The sequence below is a fragment of the Perognathus longimembris genome, chromosome 21, assembly GCF_023159225.1.
Source record: "Perognathus longimembris pacificus isolate PPM17 chromosome 21, ASM2315922v1, whole genome shotgun sequence".
Taxonomy (NCBI): Eukaryota; Metazoa; Chordata; class Mammalia; order Rodentia; family Heteromyidae; genus Perognathus; species Perognathus longimembris.
The window spans coordinates 15,005,216-15,027,996 of NC_063181.1; positions in this window are offsets into that span (position 1 = coordinate 15,005,216).

The following is a 22,781-nucleotide window of genomic DNA, read 5'->3' on the forward strand; positions in this document are numbered from 1 at the left end:
TGACATGTAAAAATATCCTGGAAGAGATAGCTTCCTCAGGCATTAGCTATGCCAATGACCATTCAGGCTGACCTCCTTTTGAGTGTGGTTCTTTCTGGTGTAATATGGGGATATACTTGTGGGGCTGGTGTTAGCAAGTCCATACCAGTATAGGAAGGTCCTTTACAGGCAAGGGTCAGAGTGTCTCTCTGGTGATTTAGGGGATTAAGATAATCTCTGACAATGTTTTGTTTCTGAAAGGAAATGAAGAAAAACCCAGAGTCAATATTCAAGAGACATATTGCTATTCCAGAGAAACAGTGCATAACAAACAGTCTGAACATTGTGCTTTGTCCTAGAAGATATGGCTGTAGGTTGGAATCTGAATAAATCGTGTGCCTTGGTGAAAACAATCCATGCACAAAATCAATTGGAATAATTTCCATAAACAATGCCAGAAAATAAATGGGATTTTAGTTCTTATGGAAACAAACAAAAAACTCTGCCAGGTGCTGGTGAGTCACATCTGTACCTAGCTACTTGGGAGGTTGAGATCTGGATGATTGCAGTTTCAAACCAGCTCAGGCAGAAAGTCTGAAGGACTCTTCTCAAAGGAAGTGTGTGTTTGCATACACGTCATCCCAGCCATGGCAGGAAGCAAAATAATAGAAGGATTGTAGTCCAGGAACACACTTGTCAGTAAACAAGGATTTATCTTGAAAATAACCAGCGTGAAAAAGGGATGGAGGTATGGGTCAGTGGTAGATCACCTGACCAGCAAGTGGGAGGCTCTGAGTTCAAACCTCAGTACTACCAAAATAAAAAAGTAATAATAAAGAAAATCTTATGTTGACCTCAAACTGAGCAGATACTAAATACAATCTATAAGTGTATGTGTATGTTATGCATCTATGTGAAGTATCCAGGGAGTGTTTGAAGAGCCCACACTGCCATCAAATCACCTCCTTTCACCAGGGTTCATGATGCCCCTGCCCTTGTTTTGTGGTTGGGGTTTCCCCCTTCAGAGGACTCTTAGCTCTGAAAGTCTCTTTGTTCAGATTGACTTCAGGCTTTGATTCTCCTACCTCAGCCTCCTGAATTGCTGGGATTACAGGTATGTGCCACCCACAGGTCCTGTCTAGACATCCACATTTTTATCTGTTTACACACATACATACATGCGCATAGACTCTTGAGTCACTTGACAGGTGCATAGTCTGAGAACTGTGTCATTAGGAGGTTGGAACATCGTGTTAATATCGCACATATGCTTAGACAGACCTAGATGGTGGTAAATCACTCACAGTAAGGCTATCTGCTCCTGCTACAAACCCGTGCAACATGTGACTATACTGAACACTCTAGTGTAGTGACTGTGTACCTAAACATCTAAGCGTAGAAAAGGCAGTAAAATGCTACATGATAGTAATTTTTCTGTTCCACTGTAATCTTCTGGGGCCTTCAGGTGGTACAGACCAAAATGTCATTCTGTGGTATATGGCCATATATATTTATGCATATTTTTATGTCTGGTGTCTCCCACCTTTGCCGCTGATCTTCTTGCCATATTGCTGGAGTTTTGAAAGTGTCTGGCTCATAGCAGGCTCTTGTTGAATGTCAGTGGGACAAATGAGTATGGGAGATAATGGTTTTTAATAATAAGTATAACTGTTTGTTGGTTGTGTTCTCTTGGGAAATTTACTTTCTCCTCCTAACCTGACCACTTTTCTGTAAAGCGAATTGATTGCAGCTATCAATCATGAGGGAAAGATATCACACAGATATGCCTGGCTCACATATTAAATGCCCAATAAATGATAGTTGTGTGCTTTTCAGCTTACTTCTGGATTTTCAACATATGCTTCGACTGTTCTATTTTCCAGCCTAAGTGATTTACTATTCACAAGGATAATAAAATGTCAGTCTTAGTGAGATGCTGAAAGGAGAGGAGGAGGAGGAGGAAGAAGAGAGTAGACAGAAGAGAAAGAGAAGTATGTCACAAGCTTTTATTTTCTTAAAAACTAGCAAAGTCATAGCTGAGCCTTGGTAGCTCAAGCCTATAAACCCAGTTACTCAGGAGACTGAGGTCTGAGGATCATAGTTCAAATTCTGGACAGACATATCAGAGACAAATCTTGTTTCCAATTGACAGTAAAAGCCAGAAGAGTTGTGGCTTAAGTGGTAGTGTGCCAGCTGTGAGTGAAAAAGCCAAGCAGAAGTGCCAGGGCCTGAGTCCAAGCCCCAGCATTGGTGTGTACATGTACGTATGAGCACGTGTGTGCATGCCTACACACACACACACACACACACACACACACACACACACAATCACACATCATTGTTTTCTGGGAGGAGAGATCCTTAAACCTCACTCCTTACTGTTTGAGTAATGGGAAGAACTTGTGTCTTGTAAACTCATCTCTTATCAGTGCCTGAAGGCTGCTGGTCCGCTTGGTACTTTATCCTTTGTTAGCAAAAACCTTCCCAGGTAAAAGCCTTTGGAAGATGTATTTATTCCTGTCTCGCTTGATGCTTTGTTGTGTTGGAGGATGATAACCATTTGGAAACATAAAAGAAAGACAATAAAGTAAAACACTAACTAAATTATAGCCTGCACTTTTTTTTCTGGAGAGAGACTGCTTACAAAGGTGATGGTGGAGACCTACTTTGTTTATGTGAAATACCACCATTTGTCTGTTTTCTGAAAAGGATTCATGAAGATAATCTAGTGGAAAAGTAAAACAAAATTTATGGCCTTGAATATACTGCGATGAGATGTGCCAGATAAGATGGATTTTTCCATAAGAAAGCCCCTTCTATCATGCAGTCTGGCACAGTTTGTTTGTTGGTATGAGAATATGTTATCTTGGGACACTAATAATTTCAGTCATAAGACTTACAACTGTCTTTTAGCATAAAAGATAGAGGGAAAAAAGTAAAGAGGACGTTCCGGGAAAAACAAAGACAAAGATAGAAGGCTTGCAAAAAACATTACTTTGTAAATAATTGCCTTGCCTAATGTCTTAAAAACCAGAGAAATGTAATCTATGAGAATTTGTGCCTTATAAAAACATCAAATCAGCACAGTATTATTTGCTAACAATATGTGTAACAATGAGTTTTCTGGCTTTGATTAAACTTTTTTTTAAGAGTTCGTTTACCTTTTGGCATTTGTAATTTTAATATTTCTTTTTCTCTTCTGCTTCTTGTCTCCCCAAATATAAGATTGACTTGTCTTTTGCTTACAAAAATGATACCCAAGTCTACTCTTGGACTGAAATTCAATGACTCACTAATGTTTACTAAGAGTACTGCAATTGTTGTTAGCTATAAATCACCTTGTAGCCTGATGCTAATTAACGATGTGATTTTTGTAAGCCATGGGTCTTTTCTATGTTTCTATTGTTTGTTTTTATAGGAATAAGATTATCACTGATGAAATTATACGTTACAGAGCAATTGTACAGATGGAAAAGCAAAGATGCTAATGCAACCTATTACTGAAGAGACGATTCTTGATTGTGTATATGTTTTGAAGAAAAAGAGTAAAAGAAAGAATAGCAAATTAGATTCTGTTCTGCCATGAAAGGGCAGCTGTCAGGCTAATTCCTGGGAAATGAAGAAGGATGCCATGAACTCAGCATGATGTTCTTTGAACATTGGCACTTACAGAGTACTAGATATCTTCTTCATGGTAATGGTTGTTATAGGCTGAAACTAACAGCCCTGTTTTAAAATAGTCTCTCCATATAATAGGCAGGTGGAAATGTGAATCCAGAGAAATTCTTTCAGAATATTTAGGTTATCCTGTCGGCAGCTTATTCCCAGAGGCTTTGATGCTGTGGTCCATTTGTTCTTTAGACATGTTAGCTCAAGATTCATTGAATACCTGTTACATGCCAAGTGTAGTGGAGGTGTTAGAGATACAACAGGGAACATGATGGTGAAATTCCTTCCTTCACAAAGAATGAGAAACATACAATAAATAAGATAAATCAGTAATGATATAATGTGCTAGAAGGAAAGCAATTTTCTGTAATTACGTAGGCTGGATACTGCAAAAGAGTGCCACAGTCTAAGAGAAGGCAAATGTTGGAAATGTCACACTTTTGAGTATTTCTATAGAAATGCTTGTTCTTGCAGATGTTCTTAGGAAAGGATTTTTTCCTAAATCTGTACAAAGGCAGTTTATTAGTTAATAATAGGTCTGTTAATAGTAAGCAAGCTGTTAGAACCTATTGTAGACATTCAGGTAAAAGGTGGGGGTAGCTTAATTAAAACAGAAGCCATGAAAATGAATAGTCTATGTTTAACCATGGAAGTGAACCATGGAGCTGAAAGGATTTCCAACTGACTAGATGCGAGATGTCTTAGAAAAGGTAGAGTTGAAATTGATACCAAAGTTTTTGGCCTAAGAATCGAAAGGAAATGAATTCTTCTTACCTGTGGCAGGGAAGAATTCAGGAATTCGTTGGAAGGGTGAAGATGGGAAGAGCAGCCTTGAACATGTGAGGCAGAGATGTCTGTTGATATTCACATGTGACATCTGCTGGGTAAATGTGTCTGGAGTACACAAGTAGGTAAACACTGAAAATATAAATAATAGAATATGTATATATGTGATAGATAAAATGGTATTTTATGAGAACCTCTGGCAGCCATCATTTGCCTTTTAATGAATGGATGATGATGTCAGCAGATGAATAATTTTTTCTAACATTTATAACATTTTCCCCTCTATTATGCACTTTTCTACCTTATATATTTGAACTGAGTAAATATGCTTTCATTTGCAATTATACTCCAGAAAAGATCAGAAAAATACTTCCAACTCATCATTACTGAAAATATCTGCTTCTATAAACTTATGAAATTAAGACTTCAGAGCAAATTGTAAACTGTAGCTTTAGAGAGAAGAGTAGTTAGACTCATGAAAAACCACTGAATTTTCATGTAGGGAATTCATTGGAATCATTTTCTATGGTGAGAATCAGAATTACTATGGACAGTATATACTGTTCTTAATTATGATAGAAAGCCTCTGTTTCTAACTTTAGAAGTTTAAAATTGATAAAGTGACACCATAGTGTCAAATGACAAGAATATTTTACAAAACCAAAATGGGCATGCCAATCTATTAAAATGGGGAGCAATTTACAGGAATCAGCTCTAAGCATGAAGTGTGCTGACCCCCGAATACATTATCTATTTGCAGATTTTCTTCATTTCATGTTCCCTCATTGGCAAAGGGAATTGTAGTTCTGCTGAATACAGATTGAGTCTCTGTGTATATCAAAGTGCTTCTAAAAGGGCATTTTCATTACGTTTATCACTTTAAAATAGTTTTGTAATATTTTCATGTCTTTAGGTTTATATACACTTGGCAAAAATTTGTTACCTTATTCATATCTTGAAAATATTAGAATGGAAAAATTGCCTTTTTGTCCAGTAAAGTGACACATGAAAAAAGTTTTAAAAATCTTTTCTGAAGTTGCAAAATTAATGTGGTTTAGGAAGTTTAATTTAAAATCTTATTCATCTTTTGAATAGATAAGAGTGACACAATTAAAAATTCCAGGTGTACTGCCGCTAGTGTCCAGTTTTCTTCTTCTAGACAAAAAGGAGCACTCACATCTTGTGTAGTCTTCCAAGGAAGACATTCCTCTACAATTTTAATTTGAAGAGAATAACAACAAAAAAAAGCACATGGAAATCAAAACTTTGTTCTAAACTTGGTTGGTTTGGTTAATGAAAGAACAGCATATGCCTCAAATAATGACTCAATTTTAAGGTTGAGTAGCAGTAAAGGACTTACAAGTTTAATAATTGTCTTAGCTTAAGGACATAATCATAATAATCTAGTTTTCTCTTACTTTGTTTTGTTTAGCTCCAGGAATCAGTCTTTGATCTACTACCTTCTGGTTATTATTTCACTTTGTCCACATTCCTGAGATATACAATCTGCTGATTTTCATCTTTTCTAATGACATTTCTGATTCAATTGCTTTCCTTTATGGGAATCATCTTAATCTAAGCGGCTGGCTCCTGCCTGACTTCCAAACGCTATCTGTAAGTTGTTGCCACTCCACATGAGGTGCCAGATACACAAACTTCCTGTTAGCCCTTGAACAAGCGATTTCTTTTCCACACCAGGGTCTTGTACATCTTGTACATCCTTCTGCTTAGGTTTTCTTCTGCTCTTCCACAACTGAGTCTTTCTCTTCCTCTAGGTCTCAGCTTAGATGTAGACTTCCCAGGGCAACAAACCATTGATTTCATAGTCTTTGTGTATTTACTAATTTCTTAGAAGAACTTTGTCTAGAATAGTCTATAATCTAAAAGTAATGAGTATATTATAGTTCTTTCCCTGCTTCCTGTGTCCCTGAAGCTAAGTATTGCCTTATGGTGTTTATTTTGTTTGTAAATTGGCATATAATCATCAGGCAGAGGTGTTTCACTATGCTGTAGACATATATAAGTTGAAAGTATTGGCTCAAATTTACTGACTGAATGACTCTTTAATTCTGCAAAAATGTTAATGAGTTTTATTACACTACTTACATATGTACATAATAATCTTTTGACCCTTCCTGAACAGCTGGGATTATAAGTGCATGCCACTGGGCCCGGTCTTTAATTGGTTGAGATGGAGTCTTGTGAACCTTTTGCTTGGATGTCATCAAACCATGATTCTCCTACAGTGTTTTAAATGCATGAACTAAATTTCGCAATTCAGTTTCAAGGATTCATATAAACTTTAGTTTATTTGGTCCTAGTCAAAAGTGCACTTGAGTGGTAGATGCCATGTAGAGTTAAAGGAGAAACAAATATTTTTCGGCCTATTCTTTGTCCATCTGTTTGTAACATGAAAGCACACATGTTTTAACAGGTATATCCAACATTAGAAGTAGACCAAAAATTACTATTTGGGTTTCGCCAGTACAGTCTTAAACCTAAAAAAAAAATCCTTCAAAATTACTTAAAAAATTCATAGCTCCTTAAACTATACATTAAATGAGAAAAAACTCAAAGCACATTCCACATAACATATTATTAATTAATACATTTAAAAGACTAAGTTTCTGGGATCTTAAACTAAATTTAAAATCAAAGCTTTCCAAAGTGGCAAGGGGGAATTACATCACATCATTCTTATAGAATTCTGACATTTTGCCATGGGTTCTTTATCTTCTTCCTTCTCTATAAGTACCTAGGATTTCTCTTCCACAAGGCCTTCTAACAGAAGGAACAGGTCTCTCTCTCTCTCTTTGTCTCTCTCACTCTCTCTTTCTCTCTCTCTCTCAATATCAGCCTTTGTGCTGCCTCACATTTTCACAACCTATTTAGAAATTCCTAGCACATAGACTATGTTTACCAAAGCTTGTAAATATTTATACCTCTACCTTCCTCTAAATAGTTGTACCAATTATTTCCTTGTCCATTTAGCAATTAATCATGTTTTCACCTTGTGATAATTTTTTCTTTTGAAATGAACCAGTATCCCAATTTTTCATTGCTATTTAAATTTACATGAATCTGTCTTGTGCTTTTCTAGTTGCATTTCAGAGTCTTTAAAGGCCAGACCTGTTGATTATTTTTTAATCCCACAATAAGGAGCAGACTTCTTGACTATAGAAGGAAGGGCCTTGGGCATCATTCTTAAGATTCAAATGCAGCCTGCTCTTTACGATTGATCTATTTAGTCATTTTGACTTTTTCTTCATTTATAAGTGTGAATTACAACAGTACCCTGTGTGGTTTATAATTACTGTGTGATGGGCCAGGATGTGGTATCACCCGGTTCTAGGGCTGCTATCCCCAAGGACTGTGATACATACATGCCTAGTCTATATTAGGGATCAGATAGTGGAAGTTGTTGCTGTCCCTGCATCTTGTCCCATTGAAAAGTGAAGATGTACTCGACAAGATAAAGCTGAACAGTATGTAACTGGCTAGCAGTGAAAGCGATACCTTTGCTTCAGGGCTTCTACACAGATTTCATTCTTCTGTTTTATAAAGTAATTGCATTTATGACTCAGTAGTTTCTGACTTACCTTTCAGATGGTAAAGAGATTGGGAAGTATAAATAAAATTATCTACCAAATCGTCCTCAAGCTCTGACCTCAGAAATTCTCCAGTCTGTCCATGGGATTTTGGTGATATGAGCCTGAGGTATTTAGAAAAGACACATAGGCTTATGGTGGGTTTTGGGTACTCTCAGACATTTTCTAATGTGACAGCACCCTCATTATTAATCTAGCCCCTTAGGTCAACAACAGAAATGAGTACAATTTCAATAGGATCTAAGAAAGAAACTTAAATTTAAAACCTGATGAACGAAGTATCTGAAACTCCAGGTGCATTTGTAATCATGACCAAGCATATGACAGCATTGGTTTAAAGCCTTATGCATGTTGAAGAAAAGGTAACAAGGTGTCTTTGGAAAAGTCAATGGATTCTTGGAGTAACTGATGGTGGTAGGTCAGGCAAAGTGGATATGTAGTATTAGATTAATGCTGTACCATTGCATGGTATGGAAGAAGATATAATGTTATTATGCAGTGACTAAGAGCAAATTACAGGAAAACTATAAGCTGGTTAATAGAATAAGAAATCTTAGGGCACTTTTAAAGATGATCTGATCCAGCTGGCTCCCTTCAAACAAGAAAATGAAATCATTTAGGAAAGATGTCAGTCACACCACAAAGTACTCACTAAAGAGAATCCTCCATGTTTTTAGTAACCAATCTGAGGATTTTTATCATCCAAAAAGTTTCAAAAGAAAATAAGGAAAGAAAAAAGAGGAAAGTCAAAGAAACTCATTGGATAAACCTTCTTTAGAAGATCACATGATTAATTTTAGATTTCGTTGTTGTTGTTTGTACATGGTCAGACCTTACTATTTAACCAATGCTGGCCTAGAACTTGTCATCATCCTCCTTCGGCTTCTGAGGTTCAGAGTTACAGGCAAGTACCACCATACCTGGCTGAGAAGTATACACATTATCAAATGAATTCTTACAAGTCTTCCACCATAAACTTAAAATTACAAAACACTATCATAACATTGTCAAACAATATCTTTCTAAATTCTTCCTACCAATGGCTTAATATAAATTTATGATCAGAGTCTTGCTTGCTTTGCTTTATGAGATGTATGATACAAAAAGGAATTACGATGAAGACAACTGCAAAAGAAATCTTAAAAACACAGTCAACGAAGTAGAATTTCTTTCTATGTCATGCTGCTGCATTTGAACTTGAACTTTGGTCACTGCTGACTTTGGACTGCAGGTATACGGAATAACCAGATGCTTACATATTAATCAGAGGCTGAAAAGGCATAGCAAGAGAGTTCAAGATCCTTGTTTTATGGATATTTTTACTGAGTGTGTGTGTGTGTGTGTGTGTGTGTGTTTATCTTTTGTTGGGCACATAGCCTTTTTTTTATATTGAAATATAGAGCACATAGCCTTATTCTTCTCAACATTATGTAACACATGAAAGCTCTCTCTTTTCTTGCCTCCCACAAAATACTGATCTAGAATTATCTGAACCTATTTTCCAAACTGTAGGTCCTAAGACCTCCAATAAGGGGATTTTCACCTTTACAATTTCTGAGTTTGAATTGATTGACAGATGAAGTAAGAATTTGAAGGCTTTCTCTTTCATACTTACACAGTCTCAAGAGTATTATGTTTCTATAAGTTTTAAAAACATACTTTGGAACTCAGAAGCTTTCTTTTTCTGCATTTCTGTAGTAGTTTTCATTCTCCTAAGACAAATGAGATCCTCAAGTTGATGAAAGGAAATGACCTATGTAAGAAAGGGAGAAAGAAACCAATGAATAAGTACAGATTTCAAAGTATCATCCCACTTCTTGTTGTTGTTGTTGTTTTTTTTTTTTTTTTTTTCCAGTCCTGGGCCTTGGACTCAGGGCCTGAGCACTGTCCCTGGCTTCTTTTTGCTCAAGGCTAGCACTCTGCCACTTGAGTCACAGCGCCACTTCTGGCCATTTTCTGTATATGTGGTGCTGGGGAATCGAACCCAGGGCTTCAAGTATACGGGGCAAGCACTCTTGCCACTAGGCCATATCCCCAGCCCTCATCCCACTTCTTACAAAGGTGTATGGATACATAGTTCTTGACTTCATGAGTCAGTGTGCAACCGTATTGAAATACATTATATTTTAGCTAGAGATTTTTTTTTGGCAGTATTGGGATTTGAACCAGGCCTCCAGCATGTTAGGCAGGTATTCTCACCACTTGAGCCATGTCCCCAGCCCTTTTTAGTTTTTAGTTATTTTTATGATAAGGTTTTGTGTTTTATTCTGGGCTAGACTGTGATTTTTCTACCTGTGCCTCATATATAGCAGCGATGACATGTAGCAGCCATCATTGCCTAGCTTGTTTGTTGAGATGAGGGTATCGATAACATTTTATTATTTTTATTATTTTTAGTGTGAGCTGGCCTTGAATTGCTATCCTCCCAATTTTTGCTTCCTGGGTAGCTGAAATTACAGGTATGGGCCACTATGATTTTTAAACCTGCATGATTCCTAAACATGCAATATAGAGGTTAATTTTAATTGTGGAATTACAGGCATGAATGTCTTTGGTTAGGTTTTATTCTGTATTTTTAGCACCAATTTTTGAAAACTTTTCTGAACCCATTGAACTATAACTATATAGTTATTCCTTTATGCAAATCAGTGCATTTTTCACTATTAATTACAACTTTCATAAAATATTAACAGGCATTCCTTGTTTTTCTACATTTCTACATTTGGCTCCCTGAATATCTAGACCATATGTATGTAAGATTATTGTTCTCTATAGTAGTAATTATGCTGATCATAATGATTCAGAATGGTCATAAAGAAGCCCTGATCACATTCAACAACAAATGCCAACACATACTTCTTGCTGCTTACCATATTTAGTTGCAAATGGTATGAATAAGAAGAAGAAGGCGGTGATGGCCAATTTGGACCAACGGTTTCCCGAGTAAAATAGAAATTCACCATTGGGGAATGAAATGTTTCTTCATTACATGTATTGTATTACTGACCTGCCACTTATGATTCAGGATCCTGTGCCTGAGAACATAATGAAGCAGCAACTGACAAGACAAGTTTGGCCTCAGAGAGTGTATCCATCAGCAAGATGGCTGTGGAGTGGGGCATCCTATACCAGTTGCCCTCCCACCGTAGCATTAAATGGTACTTATCTTACTGGCTCTTAAGGTCCTTTTATGCATTCCCCTCCTGAGCTTGGACAGAGAGTATTATGAGGGCCAAGGTGGAAATACAGTCTTTCATGATCTCTGGAAGTCCTCATTGAGCTTTGGCAATCTCTGGCAGGATTTTCTTCCTTCTTGCATTAACAGGAACAGGTTTGGGAATGAGTTGAGGTAACATAGTACCACGTCTGCAGCAGCTGCACACACATCTAGGCACTTTATAGACTGTGTTAAAGAGAGCATGGATAGGCAATAGCTTTCTTCTTCATGAAACCCAGAATATATATTTGGATGCATACATTTCTTTCTGGTTCTCAGCCTCCACTCTTGTCCTTTTCCATTTCTCATTCTCTTATCCCTTCCCCCACCCCCTACTAGCACTCAATAACCATGTTACATCATGGAGAAGATACATGTTAACCTCTAGGTTTGGAAGCACCATGGGTTACAGGGTGAGGAAGCAGTATGGTAATTGTTATCATTATTATTTATTTCCATGTGCCCTAACAACAGTACATACTACTTTGTCTTTGACCTGGTTGCTTATTTCAATGGGTAGTACATTTTAAGCCCCAAACATCAAGCACTTAAAAAACACAATTTAAACTTATTGTTCAGCCTAGGAGAAAATGTAAACCCTTTAATTTTTCTCTTGAAATGCTCTTGAACTTGCTCTTTCTTTTCTGTGGTGGGAGATGTTGGTGCTGTATACAATTGGATTGGTTGAATTCTGAGTGGTACTTTCAGTCTCTTCTAAGGATTTGCTTAGGTTCTTGAGATCCAAGGAGTCTGTAGTCCTGACAGTGTGAACTGAATTAGGAAGAGAGGGGAAACAGAAGCGGAGATGGAGAGTGTTTGTGTGTCTGTGTATCTCTCGATGTATGCATGTATGTATGTATGTATGTATGTATGTATGTATGTATGTATCCATCCATCCATCTAATCTAGGTATCATCTTACTATCTCACCTATCATCTACTTATCTATCGAATCTACCTGCATATCTTTTGAGATAAAAGATAACAAAGGGTGCTGGAAAAGGACATACAGAAGAGACGGTAATCATCATTGTATGGCCTCAGAAGCTACCACTTTACCTTTCTATAGCATAATTCCATCTGGTCCAAGTCATCCCAATGAAGACACTGGGCTTCAACTTCTTTTCTAAATCACAAAAAGAAATGAAGGCTTTAACAATCCTGCAAAGCTGTGAGTTGGGAAAAGGGAAACGAGCTGGCCCTGCTCCTGTGGGAGCCTTGAATTGCTCCTGAATGTAATTGTGACATCTCCTGAGAACATGGTGTGCTGCAGAATAGCGTGATCTAGGTGCCTATATTTTAGTTGGCGCTGCTCTCATTTCTGCCGCAGACTCTTTGTTCTGCCACCCAGTCTCCAGCCAGTAACAACAAAACATTGCTCTGTATGATCGTTTGTCTGAAAAATAGCTTTTGGACTGCACCGGCTTCATGGTTGAGCAATTGGGGGATTTAGGCAAAATTCAAACCTAGCCTTAAGAGATCTGCTAGCCAAAAAAATGAGTTAGTAAAATCAAAGAAAATTTCCACCAGTATCCCTCACCATAGGGAAACAACAAATTCAGCAAAAGGGAAGGCAAAACGGAGCTCCCCTCACACCTCGTTATTAGACCTGAGACAACTTTAACTTCTAACTCATTGAAAGCTTAATAATACCTTCTATGTATGACTAAATATGAAGTAGTCAGTAGAGGATGCCTTGTTAGATTTTTTTTTTTTTGCTTTCCTTATGTACGCAACTTTTATAACTAGAGATGGGTTACTGGTTTCAGTGTATCTCACAGCTGGATTCAGAGAAAACACTGTTCTGTTCATTTTACACAGGGAAAGTCTTGTACTTGTGAGGGGAAGGAAGGACCAGCCTTCACAATAGATAGGGTGGGAAGAAGAGAGGGCAGAATGATGGGAAGGATGTGACCCAGAGTGGAGCAGCCTAGAATGGCTAACCCCCAAGGCAGGGCTGGGCAGGGTGGGAAGGAAAAATCAGGCAGACAAGAGATCCTTGCAATGTCTCCACTTAACCATTTTATTTTGCCCTAGGGAGGTGTAAACATTCACAAGCAATATTTATGGAGCAGTTTTATGTAAAAAAAAAAACAGTGAAAGAGAAGCAACAAAGAACAAAAAAAGGAAGGGAAGCATGTACATAAATGGCTACATTTGTTTGTGGAATTGTAGAGACAAAATTGATTTCAAATGTTGTTCTGCTAATGCCAAATTCAGTGTCCTACTGAATTTGGCTTTATGATGTTTAGATTTGGCAAATTTATTAACATGCTAGTTAATATTAATTAATAATGTTGAATTACCTAGATAAACACATATATTTTAGATGCCATCAAATTGAACACAGGGTTTATGTGACAACACTAAGTACAATTAATAGGAAGACTGGCACTGGAATTAGAGCCATGAACCATACTAAAGCTATTACCCAGGTCCTGCTAAAAACGTTGTATCTGCCATAGCTTTGTTTATATCCTCAATTCCTTATGTTCAGCTTGTGACATGATATTTGCTGATATTCTGTACAATTACATGTCACATAAAATCTTAAGTGACCCCTTGTAACATCAGACCGTTGGGAGATCTCTATGTGTAATAGTTCCCTGAATTATTTTTTTAATCAAGGAAATGCATACTTGCATAAAGCTGTTGTGAAATCAGGAATGCCCACAACAAAGACACACTTGAAATTAGTAGGAAGTATATAGGTGAGACATAGCTTCTGTAGTTTGTAGAGTGTCTCCTAAAGGCATGTGTGTTAAATAGAGGCTTGCTCCATAGTGTGTATTTTGGTAGGTGGTAGAACCTGAAGAAGAAGGAACAGTGTAAGAAAGTTAGGTCACTAGGGACATATCCTTGGAGAGGCACATTAGGAATACTGCCTCCTCCTCTCCTCCTCTCCTCTCCTCTCCTCTCCTCTCCTCTCCTCCTCTCCTCTCCTCTCCTCTCCTCTCCTCTCCTCTCCTCTCCTCTCCTCTCCTCTCCTCTCCTCTCCTCTCCTCTCCTCTCCTCTCCTCTCCTCTCCTCTCCTCTCCTCTCCTCTCCTCTCCTCTCCTCTCCTCTCCTCTCCTCTCCTCTCCTCTCCTCTCCTCTCCTCTCCTCTCCTCTCCTCTCCTCTCCTCTCCTCTCCTCTCCTCTCCTCTCCTCTCCTCTCCTCTCTCTCCTCTCCTCTCCTCTCCTCTCCTCTCCTCTCCTCTCCTCTCCTCTCCTCTCCTCTCCTCTCCTCTCCTCTCCTCTCCTCTCCTCTCCTCTCCTCTCCTCTCCTCTCCTCTCCTCTCCTCTCCTCTCTCTCTTTCAATCTCTCAGTCACTCAATCTCTCTCTGCTTTCTGGCTGCCATGAATAGGAAAACAGATCATCTTTATGCTTCTCAACAGGCCCAAGAGCCATTGAAGCAATGGCTCATAGACTCAAATCTCTGGAACTGTATGCCAAAATAAATCATTCCTCCCTAAAAGCTGATTATCTTAGCTAGTTCATCCTAGCTTTGAGAATAGTGTCATTTGACCTAATGATGATGACTAGGGAGCATGTAGATTCTCAAATCACTATGTTGTGATATCAGACCCCAGAGAGTTAGCACTCCTACAGTGTCTGGAGGATGGGTTGTACCTGTATATGGATGCTGAGGGAAAGATGTGATTGATGAGATTGCACTTGAAGATGTCCAGCCAGGCTTCCCTGGTCCTATATTTTATACTGTAAGAATGTAGCTGAAGACATCATTGTGTCAGATTGCTGAGAAGTGGTTAGGAAACGTGGCCTTCAGGAAAAGAATAGTTGTTTTACTGGCCAAATCTAACTTTAGCTATCATTTGATGTTCTGTTCAAGGAATTCCTCCTCCCAGAAAGCTCTTTAAAGTAGGACTTCACCCTCCATCTATAGATATCTATATTTAGCTTAATAGAATATTCCAGGGAAAGAGCTTCATATAAATGTGTTGCTTAGGGTATTTTTTGAAGCTGGGGAGTAGCTGCTGGAGTCAACTGTTTAGCTGACACTGAGGTTGCTTCTAACATCTGTGATCGCTCCACACACAATGGCCCTAGCCCAAGCTGGTTGGCACAAGGTGCATGATTAGCAATCTGAACTACTTTGCTTTCTGACCTTTTTTTGACATTTGGACCTAAGAAGCACAGACTCTGGGAGTTTTCAGAGTAGAGTTACAGTGAGGAGGTTCATGAACTTGTCCTTGAGTTCCATGGGCTACTCCCGCATCATTCTAATAACTCACATCACACCTCCTCATTTAGACTGGCCAAGTACAAGTTCTGTTACTTGAAATCCCAGAAACACTAAGTATTTAAAACTTTAGGGTGGCAGAGTACACTGTCACATCTACTAAAATTTTAAAATTTTTGAAATTGAGAATTGCAATCCATTTATGATGAAAGAAATTGTAGGTTTTACAATCTGAATAAATATGTATACAGTCTATAACCAACCAGAGGTGGGAAGAGAGTGATGGTGCCTTCTTTTCACCAGGCCCAACTTTTCTAAGACCTGCCTATGTGCAAGAAATTCCTTCTCTGTCTCCTGTGAAAGCTCCTTAGTGACTCAGCATCACTGAACTTGACCAAGCTTATGGGGCTAAATGCCACATTCACAGAGGAACAGTGTCTCTTGTCTTCTCCCTTAACCGTCAGGGCTGGGTGTAGAAGAAATGAAGTGCTTTTTAAAAAAGAAAGTACTCCACTTACAGCACTATTTTTACATTAGTAATTAGAAATGTGTATAACTGTGACTTTAAAGGAAAATAACATAATACCAATATCATAAAAATCCAAGTATTTGCATCGGATTTAAGAGGAAAGAGTTCCTTGTACTAAATAACAATTTTGAAGGAGTGGGAGGGTAACACACGCTCCTATTTTTCTTCCAGTTTTCCAAATGTTCCATAATGTGGTATTATTATGTCTATAATAATGTTGGACAGCTTAGGACTTGGGAAGAGTAACTTAACATACTTACTCTACTTTGAGATTTAAAAGTGCATAAAGAAGGAAGGAGAGGATTCATGTGACATGCTTTGTACAGGACATATAGTAACCTCCTAGAGTATGTTAGCTATAATTATGAGTATTAATATAGAAAGAAGGAAGTGGTGTTTTGACTGTTCCCTGGGCCTATTTTTAGATGCAGACTAGGAGGCAGTGGTTTGAGTTTTGACTTCCCTTAGAATGCTATTGAATCTTTTATTTTTTTTCTTATTTATTGTCAAAGTGATGTACACAGAGGTTACAGATTCATACGTTAGGCATTGGAGACATTTCTTGTACTGTTTGCTACCTCCTCTCTCATTCCCCCCTCCCCCACCCCCTTTCCCTCTCCCCCCATGAGTTGTTCAGTTGGTTTACACCAAACCGTTTTGCAAGTATTGCTTTTGTAGTCGTTTGTCTTTTTATCCTGTGTCTCTCGATTTTGGTATTCCCTTTTACTTTCCTAGTTCTAATACCAGTATATACAGTTTCCAATGTACTCAGAAAAGATACAGTGATAGTGCAGGTACAACCACAGGAAGGGGATACAAGAGGAGAATGCTATTGAACCTTTTAGTGTTTTCACCAAGTTTCTTTTCTCTACACATCTCTATTCCTTCTCTAATAATCACACTATTCAGGACAATAGAAATGAGTTTCTGCCCCAGAATCTCTTCTTTACTGTAACCTTTATGTGGTTCTAAGCTTGTGAGATCTTAGCTCTGGTCTTATGATGTCCACCAACACTATGCAAGCAGCCATGCAAAATTGCATGGCCAGGTCAAAGGGATGTGTTTTGATGACATTTTCTAAAATGAAACTCTCACCATGGCAACTCCCTCCACCAGTGTTCTCATCCTTCCATTATAACAATTGAGTGTCTCAAAATAGATGGGAGGTATCAAGTCAGAGGTTATATCCAGTCAGTGTCTCTTAGTCTCTACCTTGTCCCCCATGATTTAAGGCCATGAGCTTTTAAATGAACAAAATGGGTTCAAGAGATCTTATTTTCAAGGGTGTCCTTTGGGAGCTGAAGGTAGGATTCAAGAGATAGTGTACTAGCCTGAGTGAAAAAGTCAATCAAGAATACCAGGTCCTGAGTTAAAGCACCATTACAAGCACAAAATAAGTGAATAAATAAATAAGTAAATAAATAGATTTTTATAGGTACCATTTGGACCTGTAGGTGCCCTTTCTAATGGCCAGCTCTTATATGAAGCAACAATATCAATCATGTAGGTCAAATCACATATAAAATAGGAGAAAATGAGATATTAATATTCTAAGTTGTAATGACAAGCAAATGGTAAATATTCAACACTATAAAATACTATTCAGGGAAGTAAATTTCTGCTTTTAATTTTGGTAAGCAGTGCTCAGCCAAATACCATCAGTTATCATCCTTTAAGATCACCGTGAATTCATTTAATTTCCAAATCCAAGTCATCTCTCTTTGTGGATTATTCTAATGTACAGAATGGTTGTAAAGTATTTCTTTGGCTAATATGGATGATGACAAGAGAAAGGTCTAGTACCATTGGTGGCTTTAAGCACAGCACAACACAACATAACACAGTAGTTAATAATTTCTGTGACTGTGAAAGGCCATTGTCTCCATTCTCATCAAAGATTATATTTTTATTTTTGTTAAAAATTGTGTTCATGGGCTGGGAATATGGCCTAGTAACAAGAGTGCTTGACTCCTATACATGAAGCCCTGGGTTCAATTCTCCAGCATCACATATATAGAAAATGGCCAGAAGTGGCGCTGTGGCTCAAGTGGTAGAGTGCTAGCCATGAGCAAAAAGAAGCCAGGGACAGTGCTCAGGCCCTGAGTCCAAGCCCCAGGACTGGCCAAAAAAAAAAAAAAAAAATTGTGTTCAAGTCAGGTGTCAGTGTCTAATGACTGTAACTCTAGCTACTTAGAAGGCTGAGATTGGAAGACTATGGTTTGAAGCCAGCGTAGGCAGGAGACTTTTATCCCCAATTAATCACCAAAAATCTGGAACTGGAGCTGTGGCTCAAGTGGTAGAGCCTTGCATATAGACACTGAGGGATGATGCCCAGGGCCTGAGTTGAAGCCCCAGGACTGGCACCTCCTGCCCCCCCCCCCACCCCCTAAATGTGTTGAAGTACAAGTGTGGCTAAATATCTATAAAGTCATCTTAGAAATCTGGAAGACATATCTAGTTAAAGTATGATACTAATGTATTAGTGATCACAATTGTAATCTCCACATAGGCCAATTAAATAAAAAGTTTAGTTCCCATTTATAGATTGAACATCTAAATGAGACTGGACCTTTAATGTGTATCATAGGACACAAAATGACTTGGTTACAGAATTTTCATGTCTCATACTGCTTGCTCATCACGATTACTGGAAAAAAAACACAGCAAAAAGACCTTGGAGTATATTTGAAGGATAGCACATTAGTAATACAGTGAGAAAGCACCTGAAGTCCTCTCAAGCTCAACTCACTAGCTCGCTGTATGACCTTGGACCTCTAAACTGTGATTGTGCCATGTCGAAAAAAGCAGTAACAATAGCTTTTGTTCCCCTCTTACAAGGTAGAGTGGAGAATAAATGAAATAGAAATCTCTTTAATTCTTATACAAGTGGAAAATACTATTAATATTTATAGCAAAAATGCTGATAGTTTTAATAGTTGTTATTCCACATGTTTTATTTTTTCCTCTAGAATAACTTAAAAATTGTGGCTGTATTTCCAATGTGATAGTATTTAGACTTGTACTTCATCGGGGCAAACTGTCTTAATTCTTCCATATTGATATAGAAATGCTAGGTCTCCAGTGTCACATTATCACCTACGAACACTCAGTTCTTTTTTTATTTTCATGTGATAGATTTATCTTTATTTTTTTTCAAATTTTTATTATCAGACTGATGTACAGAGAGGTTACAATTTCATACGTTAGGCATTGGATACATTTCTTGTACTGTTTGTTACCTCGTCCCTCATTCCCCTCTCCCTCCTCCCCCTTTCCCTTTCCCCCATGGGGTGTTCAGTTCACTTACACCAAACAGTTTTGCAAGTATTAATTTTGTAGTTGTTTGTCTTTTTTTACCCTGTGTCTCTCGATTTTGGTATTCCCTTTCAATTTCCTAGTTCTAATACCAGTGTAGACGGTTTCCAATATACTCAGATAAGATTACAGAGATAGTGTAGATACAACACAGGAAGGTGATACAAGAACATCATCAATAGTAGAAGCTACAGATACACATGGGACATTGAAAGTAGTTACAACTGTGATATAACAATCGTTTCCATAACATGGAGTTCATTTCACTTAGCATCATCTTATATGATCATAAGGGTATAGCTATTGGGCTCTTGTGATGCTCTGCTATGGCTTGCCTAAACCTGTGCTAATTATTCCCAATAAGGGAGACCATAGAGTCCATGTTTCTTTGGGTCTGGCTCACTTCACTTAGTATAATTTTTTCCAAGTCCTTCCATTTCCTTACAAATGGGCCAATGTCATTCTTTCTGATAGAGGCATAAAATTCCATTGTGTATATGTACCACATTTTCCTGATCCATTTGTCTACTGAGGGGCATCTGGGTGGGTTCCAGATTCTAGCTATGACAAATTGCGCTGAGATGAATATTGTTGTGCTGGTGGCTTTACTGTGATTTTGTTTGTGGTCTTTTGGATAGATACCCAAAAGTGGGGTTGGTGGGTCATAGGGGAGTTCTATATTTAGCCTTCTGAGGAATTTCCATACTGCTTGCCAGAGTGGCTGAACCAGTTTACATTCCCACCAACAATGAAGTAGGGTTCCCTTTTGGCCACATCCCCTCCAACAATTGTTATTGTTAGTTTTCTTGATATATGACATTCTTACTGGGGTGCGAATACTCAGTTCTGATGAATTACTATGAAGCCAAGTTGAAGGTGACTACATAATTATCTGTGACTGTGGGTAAAGCTTCCATATAAATTACTATGAAAAGTTGTGTAACACCTGGTAGACAGGCTGGTTTTTAGGAAGTTATTTTTAGTTGAGATGATAAGAAGGAAAGGAGATGGTCATGAAATGTGCTCCCCCATAAGCTACAAAATATCAACAAAAAGATGTGGTAACACATACCTACAATCCTAGGACTTGGGAGACTAAGGCAAGAGGATCATGGAATTGAGGCCAGTCTGGGTTATATAATAATATCCTGTCTCAAAAAGTAAACCAACAATCCATATGGTTGTACACACAGAGATAGTCATTTACAGCCACTACCACCAATAAAATAGAGGCAAGCACTACTTGTTTTCTGTTATTTTATGCTATACCTGTTCTTCATAGTTTACAACTGAGTTGTAAATTTATTTTATTTTGAATATTATTATCATTGGCCAATCCTGGGGCTTGAACTCAGGGTCTGGGCTCTGTCCCTGAGCCTCTTTGTGCGCAAGGCTAGCACTCTACCACTTGAGCCACAGTGCCACTTCTGGCTTTTTCTGTGTAGTTTATTGGAGATAAGCGTTTCACAGAGTTTCCTGCTTGGGCTGGCTTTGAACTGTGATCCTCAGATCTTAGCCTCCTGAGTAGTGAGGATTACAGGCGTGAGCCACTGGTGCCCAGCCTGAATTGTAAATAATAAAACCTAAGATTCTCTTCTCTTGTTTTCTCCCTTTTCCAGTAAATTAGTATTCAGCTTGATCTGATATTGTATCTAAAAGCTTAAATTAGGGATAGAAACTTTGTGGAAGAAATGATCTTAAATCCATACCTTAAAGTTGGGCATTCCTCAATAACTTGAATACTGAGGGGAAATACCATGCTTAGGGGAAATAGAGCCTATAGTGACAGATAACAAAGCCTAGCCTTGCAAAGCCCTTAAACTTCCTGCTGAGCCTCCAGGTATCAATTTGGAGGATCAGTGTCTAGGCCATAAGAAAGGTTCTGCTCTACCCAAGGGAACCAGATAAGCTAGACCAAACAGGCAGTGCCATTTTCTCAGGTCTTAAAGCAGAAAATTCTCTCATTTCTTGAGGTACAGGGCAATGTGCTATAAAGAGTCCTTGATGAAGGAAGCACTTGGACTTTCTTTGGAGAAGACCCCAATTTTGACTGCTTTCCTCATGGAGGGAGGTAGATCCTTCCTTCCTTCCTTCCTTCCTTCCTTCCTTCCTTCCTTCCTTCCTTCCTTCCTTCCTTCCTTCCTTCCTTCCTCACTCCCTTCCTTCTCTCTCTCTCTCTCTCTCTCTCTCTCTCTCTCTCTCTCTCTCTCTCTCCTTCCTTTTTCTTTGTTCCTAGATCTGGATATGAACTCCATACCTGGTGCTTTTGCTCGTTGGCTAGCACTCTTCCAACTGACCCATGGCTTCAAGTGGAATAACTTATAAAGTGTTGATATAAGTGTATATTCATACATACATACATACATACATACATATATATATACACACACACAAATGCTGCTAACACCTAATGAATTTCAATAAACAAGAAACTATTGTTTGTATTGGATTTGGCATTTCTATTCTTAATCTAGTGTGTAAATGAATTAATAGATGATGCCTTTACAAAATAAAACTATTATATTAAGATATCTGAAAATGACAATTAAGTTTGTCTATTTTCTGCACCCTTGGTTGATTGCCAGCTCTTTCAAAAATCACAAAGCTATTACAAAATTATTTTGTGAATGGTACAGCTATATTCATAATTTAGGACTTCTTTTTTTAAAAATCACTTGTGGTGATCACTTAGTGAAAATGGTGTTTTTAAAAAAATGAACCTAGTATTCATTCTATTATAAAATGAAGTTAGGAACTCAATTGTATTAGATACATTTTAGCTAGAGGATGTATCTCTTGGTGAGATTTTTCAAGAAAGCTATTTATCCAAAAGACAAAATTAAATGAAGAAAAACTATGCTTGTTTTTAAAAATATTTTGTGCCTTGTCTAAGCATGACTTATGTCCAACCCCCTAAGTGAATAATGTTAGTTAATAGAAAAATTTTTAATAGTATAATACATAGGAGTCAGGTTAGTGTAGAAGTTCTAAGAAATGGTTTAGTACTGTAAGCTACCAAGATTATGAGCTCAAAGAAAAACATAAAAATAAATTAACAAAAACACCCACAAAAATAAATTACCAATACATTATTGAAAAATGAATTAGCAGGCATGGTGGCTTACATCTGTAAATCTAGCTACTCAAGAAGCTGAGCTCTTGGATTTGAAGCCAGCAAAAGCAGATAAATCAGAGAGACATTATGTCCAATTCACAACAAAAGGCTGGAAGTGGAGGTGTGGCTCATGTGGTTTGGTAGATCCAGAGCTTAAGGCTCTGAAATCAAGTCCCAATACCATGTCATCATAATCAAAATAACAACAGCAACTCGAAAGACAGTTAATGAACAAATACTTTCTAGCTTCTTTCTATGACATATAAATAGCAGTGCAAAAATAAGAAAGAAAATCAACGGTGTAGTAAATGCTTATAATAGAAGTGTAGAAACACGGACTGTAGGATCATGTTTTTTTGGTCCTAACCAATATAATATT